We start from the raw sequence: 12616 nt of genomic DNA on the forward strand, positions 1-12616 counted from the left end.
ATATATATATAGCATTTCTTTAGTTCAACTAACAAGTGCAATTATTATCCTTATGCTGTTCTTGGCGTATTTCATTTTTGGCGCCTTATGCATATGCCTAATCGAAGTTGGCCTCTCGGTTTCCCATATTCTCGTTCATTACATACTGATGGTCTCGAATACGGCGGCATTGATGGCTTCAGGTAGCATTTTTGGGTTGATTGACCAGCTGCATTCACCCAAAAAGTTCATGTACACGTGACGGGTGCCACGAAAGGAGGTTGCATCCACGCCGTCAAGGCATTGTGAGTGGTGCCACTGGCTAACAATTCCAGGGTTATTTCTTGTAGCGAAATATATTCAGCACAAAATGGATTAGAAAACGGTGGCGCGGTAGCTCAATTGGTAACAGCATCACACTGGTAATCCGAAGACGTGGATTTGTATCCCACCAGCGGCCAGTTGTTTCTCCATCAACTTCGGTTTTCATTAATTTATCATTTACTTAACAGAATAAGTACAATTTTCCCAATGATGTCCTGTGTTTATGTTTGCTGAGTTCTTATAATTGTGTGTGTATATATATATATATATATATATATATATATATATATATATATATATATATATATATATATATATATATATATATATATAGTGTGCAAATAAAGAGCGAAAGCATAGATGCTAAGCAGATCACTCTAAACCATATCAAATTCAGAAACTATGAATGAACTGCAGAGTTACGGTGCGGACTATCATGGTCCCTGAAATGCGCTTTAACCCAGAAAAGACAGCGAGTGGCATCGTGAACATTTCTTCACTACGACTGAAGTAACTGTGCCGTCATCATTGTGTTCTGTGATAAAAAATCAGGCATCGGCGAAATTAAATGTTTCATCAACGAATCGAAGGCGATGCGCATGATAAAAGCTGTGTGTTCGCATTACTGCAAAAAAAATATTTTCTATTTTTGTTGATTCATAATTTCTTCTGCTAAGATCTATGCGTAGACTAACCTACACCGGATAAAAGAGAAACACATCGACACACACAAATCAGCACACACGCTGCTTCGCGCTGTTCTGTGTGCGCTATTTCCAAGGTCCTTAATATAACCTACGAAAAAGCCTGAAGTAATGTCATGCTTTACTACGTTCTTGGAGCGTATTTACTGATTTAATCATTGTATGAAAAACATCTGGATAAGCAACCGAAGAACTCTAGTTAAGAGCTCCATGGGTGGTGCAAAGTTCTCAGTCCAACGTTCTACGGTAACTGGGAAAAAAACATAACTTAGGGAGAGGAGTATGATACATCCGTCTACCGTAATTGATTAGATTTCACCGTGATCTCTTCTTACAATGAATGGAAGCAGCAATGACTTCAATCCCGCCAGGTGCCATTTCCAAGGGCACTATGATGCATCATAGGTACTATTTCTGTTTGAAAGTCGCTCGTATACATATTTGAATGATCGCCAAGAATCATAAGGATATTATAGAAGGTTGTCTGTTGATGATTTCGAATCACCATCGAGTATTTCGTTCAGATTGATGGATTGTGTAATGTGTTTTTCCTATGCGTAAACGATACTATTTGTGCAACGTGTGTGGCGAAATGGTTTCTTGGGTGACATTTTAACAAGAGAACATGATAACTATTTTGCTTGCTGAATACTGTTCAAGTTTATTTTCGTCTAGTACAATGTTATTAAAATATTTTCATTTTTCTTGTGGAGTCATGAATTTTGTGTAAGGAATTTACAGTAATTGACAAAGAGATCCAGGAGAAACATGCAAAAATATTTTGCAGAGATAAAAGACTGTAACAGAACTTCATTTCTTTAAATTTCCATATGCTCTTTTTAAAGGGCCACGGTTTTTCAGCTATTACATTTCACAAAGTGTTATTCTCTGTCCCGTTTGCTTGCTTATCTCTTGCATTTTCTGCCAGCATATACTCGAGTTGACTGTCCTGTCCGTCCAAGACCGGAGCTCTAAGAATGAGGTCTGTTCACGTCTCTCTGGAAATAAAGTACAACGCAGCGAAAATTACGCATATTAACAATTAAAAGAACGTCTCTCAATCCAATAAGTTGGTACTGGTAATATATTTTTAGTTAAAGCGCATAATAATTGTACAGGCTGTATAAAACGAAAAAAAATTTATGGGGTTTTACGTGCCAAAATCACTTTCTGATTATGAGGCATGCCGTAGTGGAGGGCTCCGGAAATTTCGACCACCTGTCGTTCTTTAACGTGCACCTAAATTTAAGTAGACGGGTGTTTTCGCATTTCGCCCCCACCGAAATCTGTATAAAAAATTGAAATATTCAAGTTGCACAAGTGTCTAGCCAAAGTGCATATTGCTTGAGCAAAAATGCGAAGAATTTGATCAGTGATTCATAATACTTCTACCACTATTATTTACAGCAAAGAACTTTCTTTGTGCTCACGGGTTCTTCGATTGCAATAGGCAAACGTACGAGTGTCCAAAACTGAAATAAATTAAGGAAACTCGCATCTCGAGTTTGGAGTTGTTTTCACAGGTTTTATTTTGTGTGCGAGTGTTGGAGAAGCCGTAACGACCGAACTAGAAAAGTCATAAGCTGGTGATCAATTGGCGCGTTGTAATGGGTAAAAATTGTATATGCAGTTTTTGCCAGGCATTGAATCTTCTGGCCATTTTCAAAGCACTGCCAGTCCAGAAATTTTGTGTATGTGAACATTTTCTAAAGCGTAAGAGTTTTCTTGCATATCTCCATGTGTTTGTGAATTTCGCACAAAAACCGGCAAAAACATATAGTTCTTAATGTAAATGAGAAGTGTGCTTTTGAGAGCTCAACGAGCCAAGTGCTAAATTTAGAATTTTTATGACATCGTGCAGCGACTTATTCTTTCATTACGAAATGTGGATATACGCCTGGTACCGTAAGTATTATGCAACAAATCATTTCCTACAAAGTACTGTTTGCTGGGCATTGCATTGTCTGAATGTAGAGAAGGAAAAAAAAACAGCATGACCAGTTTTCATACACGCATCTTTTTTTTTTGTCAAACGCCTTGTGTTTACGTATTTCGTGAATACGAAGCAGCTGCTTCGTTTACTTCACGAAAATTGCTTAAAAGTGGCTGTGCTGGCCCGGAAGAAAAATAAAACACGGGGTTGAATTTGCATGATCTATTATTTTTTTTATTTTGTACTACAGTTGCGCTACTCCTTTGTATGCTTTGATTCCCTGTTTTCACTGCAAATGTGCGAAGACCAATATTCAGATCAGTTCACGTTGGTGTGTTTCTGTCATTCGTGTGCAACCTCGGATGTATTTAATAACCTCGCCTCTTTGGACGTTAATTGCGCGAGGAATACCGTTGTGAGCTGTTTGCGTTGCAGTATTTCTCTCATTCATTTGGCCCACTCGATGGAATGGGATGATCCGACTGAATTCGACTTCGAGTGCGCGTGGCATAGCCTTGTCACACGTTCACATTGTCCTACGTTAGGAACACAAATCTGAAAAAATTCCTTCCGTAATATTGTTTACCTTACCCGTTTGCATGCCTAGATTGTAAGTGATAACTGCACTTCCCTCGATGCCTACAGTATGAGAAATACCGATTTGTCTTTTTTATGTAGTGTGGTTTCTATGTTTCCCTTAAATCGGACAAATAAATTGTAGGTGATGTTTGCACAATAGTCACGGTTAGAATATAAGTAAGATCGCTCTGACGTGTTGATAGCGCAATGCTGTTGCTTTCTTTTCTCACAGAAATGATGGATTCAATATATCATTGCAAAATTACGCGTACAAACCCTTCCCCCTCCACTCATTGTAAAAATGCCCAAAAAAGCAAAACACAAGGCTCGTCGCACGGGTAATGGCATAAATTGCGTCTTCCGTTTCTGTGCGCAGTCGAGTGCGAAATTCTAGAGACCACGGCAGCGACGACTAAACTGTATCGCTGTGCCTTCTGGCGGCGGCACGGCCAAGTTCAAAAGCGCGCACGGCCGACGCACGCCCTTTTTTACCTCCCAGGCTGCTTGCTCGCTCGCTTCAACGGCACGCGCACCGACACGCGCGAGAGAGTGCAAGGTGCCGCTTCTGCAGTCGCCGTGGAAGCGTCCGAGCGATGATATTGTGACGAAAATACTTAATGTGTATTAGCAGGGCTCTGAGCGTGCTGCATTCTACGCCTTTCTTCTAGACGGTCCTCAGGGCAAAAAACCATGCTTCGCCTCAGTTGCTTTCAAACGCAATTATGTGATCCTTCGGAGAATTCACGCACGATGGAATTATATGGGATACTCAGGTCAAATGCAATGCGCCTAGACAAATGCGTGAAACCACCGGATATGGAGTAGCTGTAGTGCAGATCCAGTAAACAGAACTCTTAATAAACGCCGTGTATTGATTCTTGGAATGAAAAAAAAAGATCACAAAGATGAGAGGTAGGTGAAAGTTTTGAATACCTGATCAGGCTTCCATGTGCCGCAATTACTTGCCGCACTCAGTCGCAAAAGTTGCCACTAAGACATCTTTCTTGGCAATACCGTGCTTTTCGCTGACGTTGTTATGTAAAATAGTCTAGCGAATTCTCTATAAGCACATTTGACTTAAAAATGCTTGAATAATTTGAAATTCTATGTGAAAACAGAAATAAACTTTAGGACTTCCTCGTTCGACTCAATAGCTTGGGGCCTTCCGGGTTGCGGCAAACAGCGTGTCTAGCGTTGCCCAGCTCGGTAGCTGAGTCGGACGGTGGCCCTTAATTCTTGCAAATAAACGATGCATTGCATTGAAGTCAGCCAGGTAGATCGCACATTCCGTAGAAACGCGTGTGCTTTCAAAGCAAGCGCCGCAGAAATGGATTTTCGGCACTGATTTGTTTGGTTTCGTTGTCTTTTGTACGGAGTTATGATAAACGCTAGCTCTGAACAGATGTTGCTATGGCAGAGCTTAACACCTGCACAGGCTAGCTATAGCTATTTGGCGATTTCGTTTGACGAAACGGTAGAAGAATCAGACCTTCAAAAACCGTTTCACCTTCTTCCAGATATATTGCCACGCACTCGAATCAACGAAACTAGAGCCATACTTGATTTAACCATCCAAAGCGTTTCGCAAAGCGTCATCTGCTGGATGCTAGAAAGGTCAAGAAATGCGGTGAGCCGTGGTATTCAAGCACGCCAAAAAAAAAGGTGAATCGCAGATGACGTAGCGGAAGGCCTACGTGTACGGAAGGCCAGGACGACAGACAAATTATTGACACCGTACTAGCTGAAGCATGTATATCAGCAAAATGCATGAGTCACCCTGCAGCTGAACATATCTCTTTGACCATTTGGAGAAGCCTTTCTGAAGCAGAGTTTATGAACTGCGTCGAAGACCAGATGGGACACCGCAGGATAGGAAAAGTAGTCTGAGACTATACATTGAGCGGCCTGTAAAAACATGAACCTGAGCTCAATGACAAATAGTCGCGTTCACGGATGAGTTGGCATGCTCTAGCCGCTGGGACCGAAAACGGCGAGTTTGGCATTCGATTAAGAATAGGTGAAAAAATTTCCGGTTTCTTTCTTTTTTTAGAGTGCTCGTCTTATCGAAATTTTCGCTCTTGAACGTGTAGGTATATTTACAGGTATATTTACGTGCACGTTAATAAAGTGCAGGTTGTTAAAAGTTGTCGCGAGTGGCCAACTAAGGCGTGACTCATTATCACATTGTGTTTGGGCTGGAGAAACACGAGCGTTTAATAATTTTATATGTTATCTGCACCGCTGCGGTCTTTCATGCGCGCCGGAAAAGTCGGAGCTCCTGATCCTCAAAAAGAGGACAAGAGGGCGGCCTCCGCAGGAGACACCTGACCCAACGTTGACACTAAATGGAGTCAACATACCCAAGGTGGACACACTCTGTATTCTGGGCCTCACTCTCCAGAAGGACGGTGCCGGTCTCGCCGCCATTAAAAAACTGCAAGCGACAGTTACCCAAGTCGCGAACTTGGTGCGAAGAGTGACAAACAGAAAGCACGGCCTGAAAGAGCAGGACACAATCAGATTAATACAAGCCCTGGTAATCAGCAGAGTCACTTACGGCACCCGTACCTGGGTCTCAAGAACAGCGAGAGAGACAAATTGAACACCCTAATACGAAAGACCTACAAGCTGGCACTGGGGCTTCCACCGACGACGTCGACGGAGAAGCTACTCAGCCTGGGCATCCACAATACTTGGGAGGAACTAGTAGAGGCCCACTAGACGAGCCAGATAGAGCGACTCAAGCTCACCAGCACGGGTAGGGACACGCTAATAAGACTGGGCGACCCAGTAGAATATGAGTCCAGAAAACAGCGGGTTCCTCTACCCCTGAGGGAGAAGATCACGGTGGCCAGCATCCCGAGAAACATGCACCCTGAATACCACCGAGAAAGGAGGCGAGCGAGAGTGAAAGCTCTCCGTAAGGCCTACGAAGGACCAAAACAAGGAGAAGTCCGATACACTGACGCGGCGAAGTACAAGAACAGAGCGGCCCACGCTATCAGCGTGATCAACGGCCAAGGACAAGAGGTAGCAGCGGCCAGACATCAAGCACTCCAGACATCGACTGCACGGAAGAAACGGCGATAGCCCTGGCGGCCACTACGGGCCAGCGAGAGGAAGATATAATCACGATCATCACCGACTCACAAACGGCATGTAGAAATTACCAAAAGGGCCGCATTTCCAAACAAGCCCTGAGCATCCTCGAAAAGCGAGACAATTTTCCAGAGGTGTACATTGTCTGGGCCCCGGGACACGAGTCCCTGGCGGGTAATGTAGCGGCTAATGCCGCTGCCCGAGATCACATTCTCCGGGCTATCCCACCAGGTTCACGAGCACCGGTAGACCAAGATAGCGTCCCGAAAAGATACGCCGATATCCTGAGCCACTACAGACTGGGTAGAAGGATCTATCCACCCCCGCATCCCCAGCTGACAAGAGAAGCGGCGGTGATCTTCCGAAAACTACCGACCGGCACATTCCCGCACGGCGCCCTGCTACACGCAATGTACCCTACAACCTATACTCACAAATGCGCCTTCTGCTCTACGCTTAATACCCTCTACCACATCGTATGGGAATGTGAACAAAATCCATCGACACCGCACATCACCGGACCAACCGTCGAGCAGTGGGAGGCCCAACTGATAAGCTCGAGCCCTGAAGACCAGCATCGCCTGGTGAGCAGGGCCAAGCTATCAGCTCAAGCCCACGGCATCTTGCACTAGGGACGCCGCCCACCTCGGACGATTTTACCGTCGGCTCATTTCAACTAATAAAGCTTATTCCTCCTCCTTATATAACATACGTTAACTGCACTTCCTTATGCCCTCGGTCAAAATTTGAGCCTTGAGACACCTTTGTCTAAGTTATTCTCGTATATCGCTCCAATTATTCAGCAGGAATAACAGTTTATTTGGATAGGTTTTTTATGAACTGAATCGAAGACGCGTCATCGAGTTTTAGAACTTTTCAGACTGTCCGTGGTGACCTCGAATTACTCACCATTACTCTATGCAGCTTCAAGGGAACAGGAATCCATTTGAACTGGTTTGTTTATAAAAGCTGTCCTTGGTCTGTGACTTTCTTCCCTCGTCAGGTTTTCACCTCTGATCACGCAGAGGATCAGTGACAGCGGAGGAAGCACGTCATTGTACGGGCCGTAATATACTCAGATGAACTGGGTCCACTGTTCCTCATCTACGGGAAGTTCACAGCGTCGACTCGCTCCTGCACTATACAGTAGGAATTGCTTCCATATGTACTTAATGGTGTATTCAACGATGGGTGTTGCCTGTTTCAATATAACAAGAGTACTACTTATCCTGATCGCTGTTTAAGTTCCCAGCTCGATGACCAGGCAGTTCGCATGCCGGAGCGGCCACCTGTCGGAACGGACCTTATTTGCACCGAAAATGTCTGGGATTTCTCCAAACGCCTACTTGCGTCTCGCAACCTAAGAAGTGCGGAAAAAGACACCTTGTGATCAGCCGTGTGTGTGGAGTGAGAAGTGCTTTCTTCCGATGCCCCCATCTATGGTGGAAGTAACTGCATCAGGTGGGTATCCAATCAAATACTGAAAGCACTGACCCACCTAACACCTTCGTCAACTATCTCTTTTTCTTGTTCTGAGAGAAAAATTTACTGCGCTTATTGTGAGTTCTCTTCACTAGATCTTCAATCCAGCTACTGGATATTCGGTGTTTTCCTGCATGTGTCTGGGCAAATTATATTTGGACCCAGTATCACAAATAACTGCATCACGCGTAAGCTTCACGATGTATCACATATTTTAATTTCAGAGAAAGTGACGCAAAACAAGTTTTTGGCTCTGCTAATGGGCTAGAAAGAAGGCCAAGAGAGCAGCGCGCTGAGAGCCCTGCAAGTAAAGGTGAAGTACTTTCGTCACAACATCATCGCTAGGGAGCTTCCACGGCTACAGCAGAAGTGGCACCTTGCACTCTCTGCCGCTTTGTGGTGGACGCGTGGTTGAAGAAATCGACCGCGCAGGCTGGTAAGTAAAATAGAACGTGCGTGCGCAATACGCGATCTCGAACTTAGGCGCGCAGCCGTCAGAAGGCACAGCGATGCAGTGTAGTCGCTGCTTGCGTGGTGCCTAGAATTTTGCGTTCGACTGTAGATACTTCATTACCCTTGATGGTATCACTTAGTGACCATCAAATCCAGGATGGATGATACCGTATAAAAAGGCGAATACATACTTCGAGCTTGGGGATGTGACATTCCCATTTACTTCTGTTGGAGAATAGTGACACTCTTCTAGAGTAAATCACCTCGAAAATGTTCCCATTAAGAATGCCAGAACCCCTCCTCCGCTGTACGTGTACTGCGGTAAAACACGCGCATCATCCGCTGTGTACCGAGAGCATGACAGAACAATGTGTAAGACAATTTTCAGACACCTCCCTACGGATTCTTTTGGGGAAGCGTCTCTTCAGCTGGAATTTAATGATCACCTCATGCCACCTTCATTGATGAGAGACTCGCAAGGCCAGAGTGCGCCACCCAAATAGCCGCGAGATGTCCTGATTTCGACGTCTGGCCCAATCTTCTTCAAATTCAAATCCGTGCAATCTCACACAGTTACGATTTAGAAGGGCGCAAAACGGGTTTTGTTGCCCGGAGAATATTTCAGAAGCGTCCACACTGTCCACTAAAAGTAGTTATCGATTTCATGACATGAGCGGGCCGCTGGTGCCCACCCCGTGGTCCTCGTAGTTGTCTTCCTCATCTGTTATTTAACACACTCCGCTGGGCCAGAGGAGGAAAGTAAGTTTTAAAGGGTATTGTTTCTGCAAAGGGCGGAGGCAGCTCTATGGTGCTGGGTATTCTGACGTTAAAAACACGCACGATGAGATCTGTACAATTTATTCAGTTACTCGCCACACCAATTTTCTATGTTTGCGAAGCGTTATCTTCCTGAATACGCACAACGTCGCCTTTGCTTCTTCAAAGTTTTTTATGCTTCTCATGAGTGAACGCTTCCAAGTGTGAGGAAATTTTCACGAAGTCATTGCTTAGAAGATAGTGTCACTATAAGCTTCATCTTGACGTAAAAACTGAGAAGGTCAATATATTTCTGCTCTTCATGTAGAGCTTTATCTTTAGACAGGGGACGACAAACTAACAAAAATATGGCGTTGTTAAAATGTCTCGCTCTTTAGAACAGTTAATCACAGGCTCGCTTGTTTTCTCAGCGGTCACCTATAAATAAGATAAGGGCTCAGTTGCTGCACGTCTATGTCTACTTTACAAATCATTACCCAAGTGAATCATTAGCTAATCTTCAAACTGATAAGAAGCCGCTCCCTTAAGCCACATAACAACGAAGATCTCTCGTCAAAAATATTTCCGAATGATGCCGGGGCTCGAGCAATAGATGAACAAACTTTTTCAGCGCAAATAATGAAGAAAGAATTTTGGTATTCAAAACTGAACATGCACGAAAACACAAATGCACAACAATTCAGACTAGCTTGCGATAAAGTGACAGCGGTCAGTCGAGTAAGGAGAAAGAAAAGTATAGCAACTCATTACTTAAACATTCGGGTAACAGTAGAGTAACATTATGTATTATAAACTTATTTCTTAAGCCCCCTTAAAATTTTACACCATACCAGATCGTTAGACGCCCTCGTTCTGACGTTTATTAGCTCTTTTTGGACAGCAGGTTCTCGGCTACTGGTCTGAACGAACAATACATTACATATCCTCCTCGCAATCCTAGTATATTTAAATTTAAAGACGTAAGAGGTCGTCAAGTTCTAAATCTTGACAGCGCTATGGCAGTCCAATGTGCATTAGGTTGTGACAACATACCTTCTTTGGGTAGCCTGTAGTCCGGAACTAATCTGGCCTCCCCTTTGGAAAAAATATAAAGAGTTATCGGTTTAAACATGTACGTATCGAGACCTTCTTAAATCATCAAATATAATCCAGCTTCACAAGGCTGGTGATAAACACTACAGTTTCATCTCCATCGTAGGTATAAAAAATATCTATTAGGAATGTATTAGTACAACAAATAACGTATTTCCTACAACACCAAAGTAACCTCAAACCCTGTGAGCATGGTTATAGACAGGTCAGTACAACTGACACAGCCGACCTTTCCCTATCTGAACTGGACTACCACTTAAATGAATTTAGAAGAGTTGTTGCCATATTCTCTCAGATAAAAAAAGCCTTTGACATTGTAAACCACAGCATATTATTGAATAAACTAGAATGCTGCGGCCTTCCTGGAATATGCCCAGAATTCTTTAAAAATTATCTTGAAAATCGTAAACAGACTGTGGAAATAGCTGTCACTCAATACAACTTTTTTTTTTAAACAACAGTAGGTATACCTCAAAGCTCAGTTCATCGACAAATATATTTGTCACAGTATATTAAGGAGCTTTCTTGCGTCGTAAAAATACTTTTTAATATTTGTTTATGTTGACGAGACAGCTTTCATATGACACTAAGAATCTCCGAACGAAACATTTATTTTTAGGAATTCAAAGCTTGATGTCCACAAGTTGTTCTCTTCAAGCGAACTAACGTTAAACAGACGGAAAGCAAGTAGGTTGTTTTAAATTCACCGTGAAAAATTATGGGTCGACACTCGTGGACAGTTACAATCAGTGAATGAGCACTAGAACGAGCAAATTTTAGAAAATGGCTTGGTGTTCTACTTGACAAAACTTTGAACTGGAAATCTCATTTTGACGAAGCTTGCGAGGAACTTAGTGCAGCTTGTTTTTTCTTGTACGAATGCCGAGACACATTTGGCATGCCGACATTACGAATAACTTATTGCAGTATATTTTATAGATATTTAAATTACTGTTAAGTTACCTTGGGTCGCACATACCGCGGCTATATATAAACAGTTATACTGCTCGAAAAAATAGCGATACACTTTATGACTAATTCAGACTATACTGCACATACTGTACCACTCTTCCGAAGCCTAAATAACATGACGTTCACCACTCTGATTAAAAAACTGCACTAAGGGCTCATTCTGCAATTAGCACCAACTATCCAGTCTCCACATGAATTTTTTATGCTTCCGCTACGAAAGTTGTAACAAAGTAAAAGGTAACTACCTCCCCAAGCAAAAAAAAAATATATGGTGAGAGAAAAGTTAACCTAATGCCATCGCCGTATGGAACAACCTTCCATTAGAACTAGAAATCGTACCAATCTCTCCGTAATATATTAACTGCCAAAAAACATTTTTTCAATGCAAGTAACCATTTTGAAATGACTACCATGTATAGTTAAAATAAATAAATAATGAGATTTGCAGCGACACGCCTATGAAAAGGAGTTGCCCTGGCAGCTCCTTTTCTGTGTATCCTCTGCAATCCTCTGTCACCGAAGTTCGTATTTCCCACATCGTCGAAGCCACATGCCGGGCCAGGTTTTACGACGTCTGTGTCCGGAAAGGGTCATACCCTCGAGATGTTTGTGTGCTGTTTGGTTTGGTGAAGCCGTCCTGGTGACACCTCAAGAGGCTTTGCAAACTCTTGAAGTCGGACCTTTGGGGCCATGTCCGACTGCTGCAAGACTGGCTGCGTGTGGTATGCCACCACCGTGATCCGGAATGGCTAGCGAGCAGTAAGTTGCGTGAGTAGCGCTTGTCCTTGTCCGTCTTCCTTGTGTCCGTGGTTTTATTCGCGGTAAGCTACTACTTCAAATATGGACGACCAACTAGCCCAACAGTCAACTCTTATACGAATCCCGATGCTGCTCGTCTTGCACATAGTCGCCTAAAAGTACTATTTGAAGGCTTCGGAAGTAATGTCAACCACATTATCAATGAGAAATACTCGAACTACTTCACACGTAAACATCACACCGTGCACTTTAACACAACTCCATCGTTTCGGAAAAACTGGTCAGCAATATCAATGCCCGTAACCTAGAAGCGGTGGAAGTCACCCGCATGGTCCCTGGTCGCCTAGCCGCAGCTTTGAGGCTGAAACATGCCCGAATCCGGCATTTTCACTGCTTGTCCGTCACCGCTTGTCGTGCCCTTGAGATGGAGAACATGGCGCGAAGCTGCGTTAAGCTGTAATCA

General features: G+C 43.4%; 1 long non-coding RNA gene across 1 annotated transcript in view; it reads right to left on the reverse strand.

The window, feature by feature from the left end:
• Nucleotides 1–1863: 1863 nt before the first annotated feature.
• Nucleotides 1864–12616, reverse strand: part of LOC142587024 (uncharacterized) — a 39971-nt gene continuing 29218 nt past the window's right edge. The window contains exons 2-3 of the long non-coding RNA XR_012829333.1: nt 10363–10404; nt 1864–2005 (exon numbers count right to left, since the gene is read on the reverse strand). This is a non-coding gene — a long non-coding RNA (uncharacterized LOC142587024). The remainder of the gene's footprint in view (nt 2006–10362; nt 10405–12616) is intronic.

Source organism: Dermacentor variabilis, chromosome 7 (assembly GCF_050947875.1).
Source record: "Dermacentor variabilis isolate Ectoservices chromosome 7, ASM5094787v1, whole genome shotgun sequence".
In the NCBI taxonomy this organism is placed as follows: Eukaryota; Metazoa; Arthropoda; class Arachnida; order Ixodida; family Ixodidae; genus Dermacentor; species Dermacentor variabilis.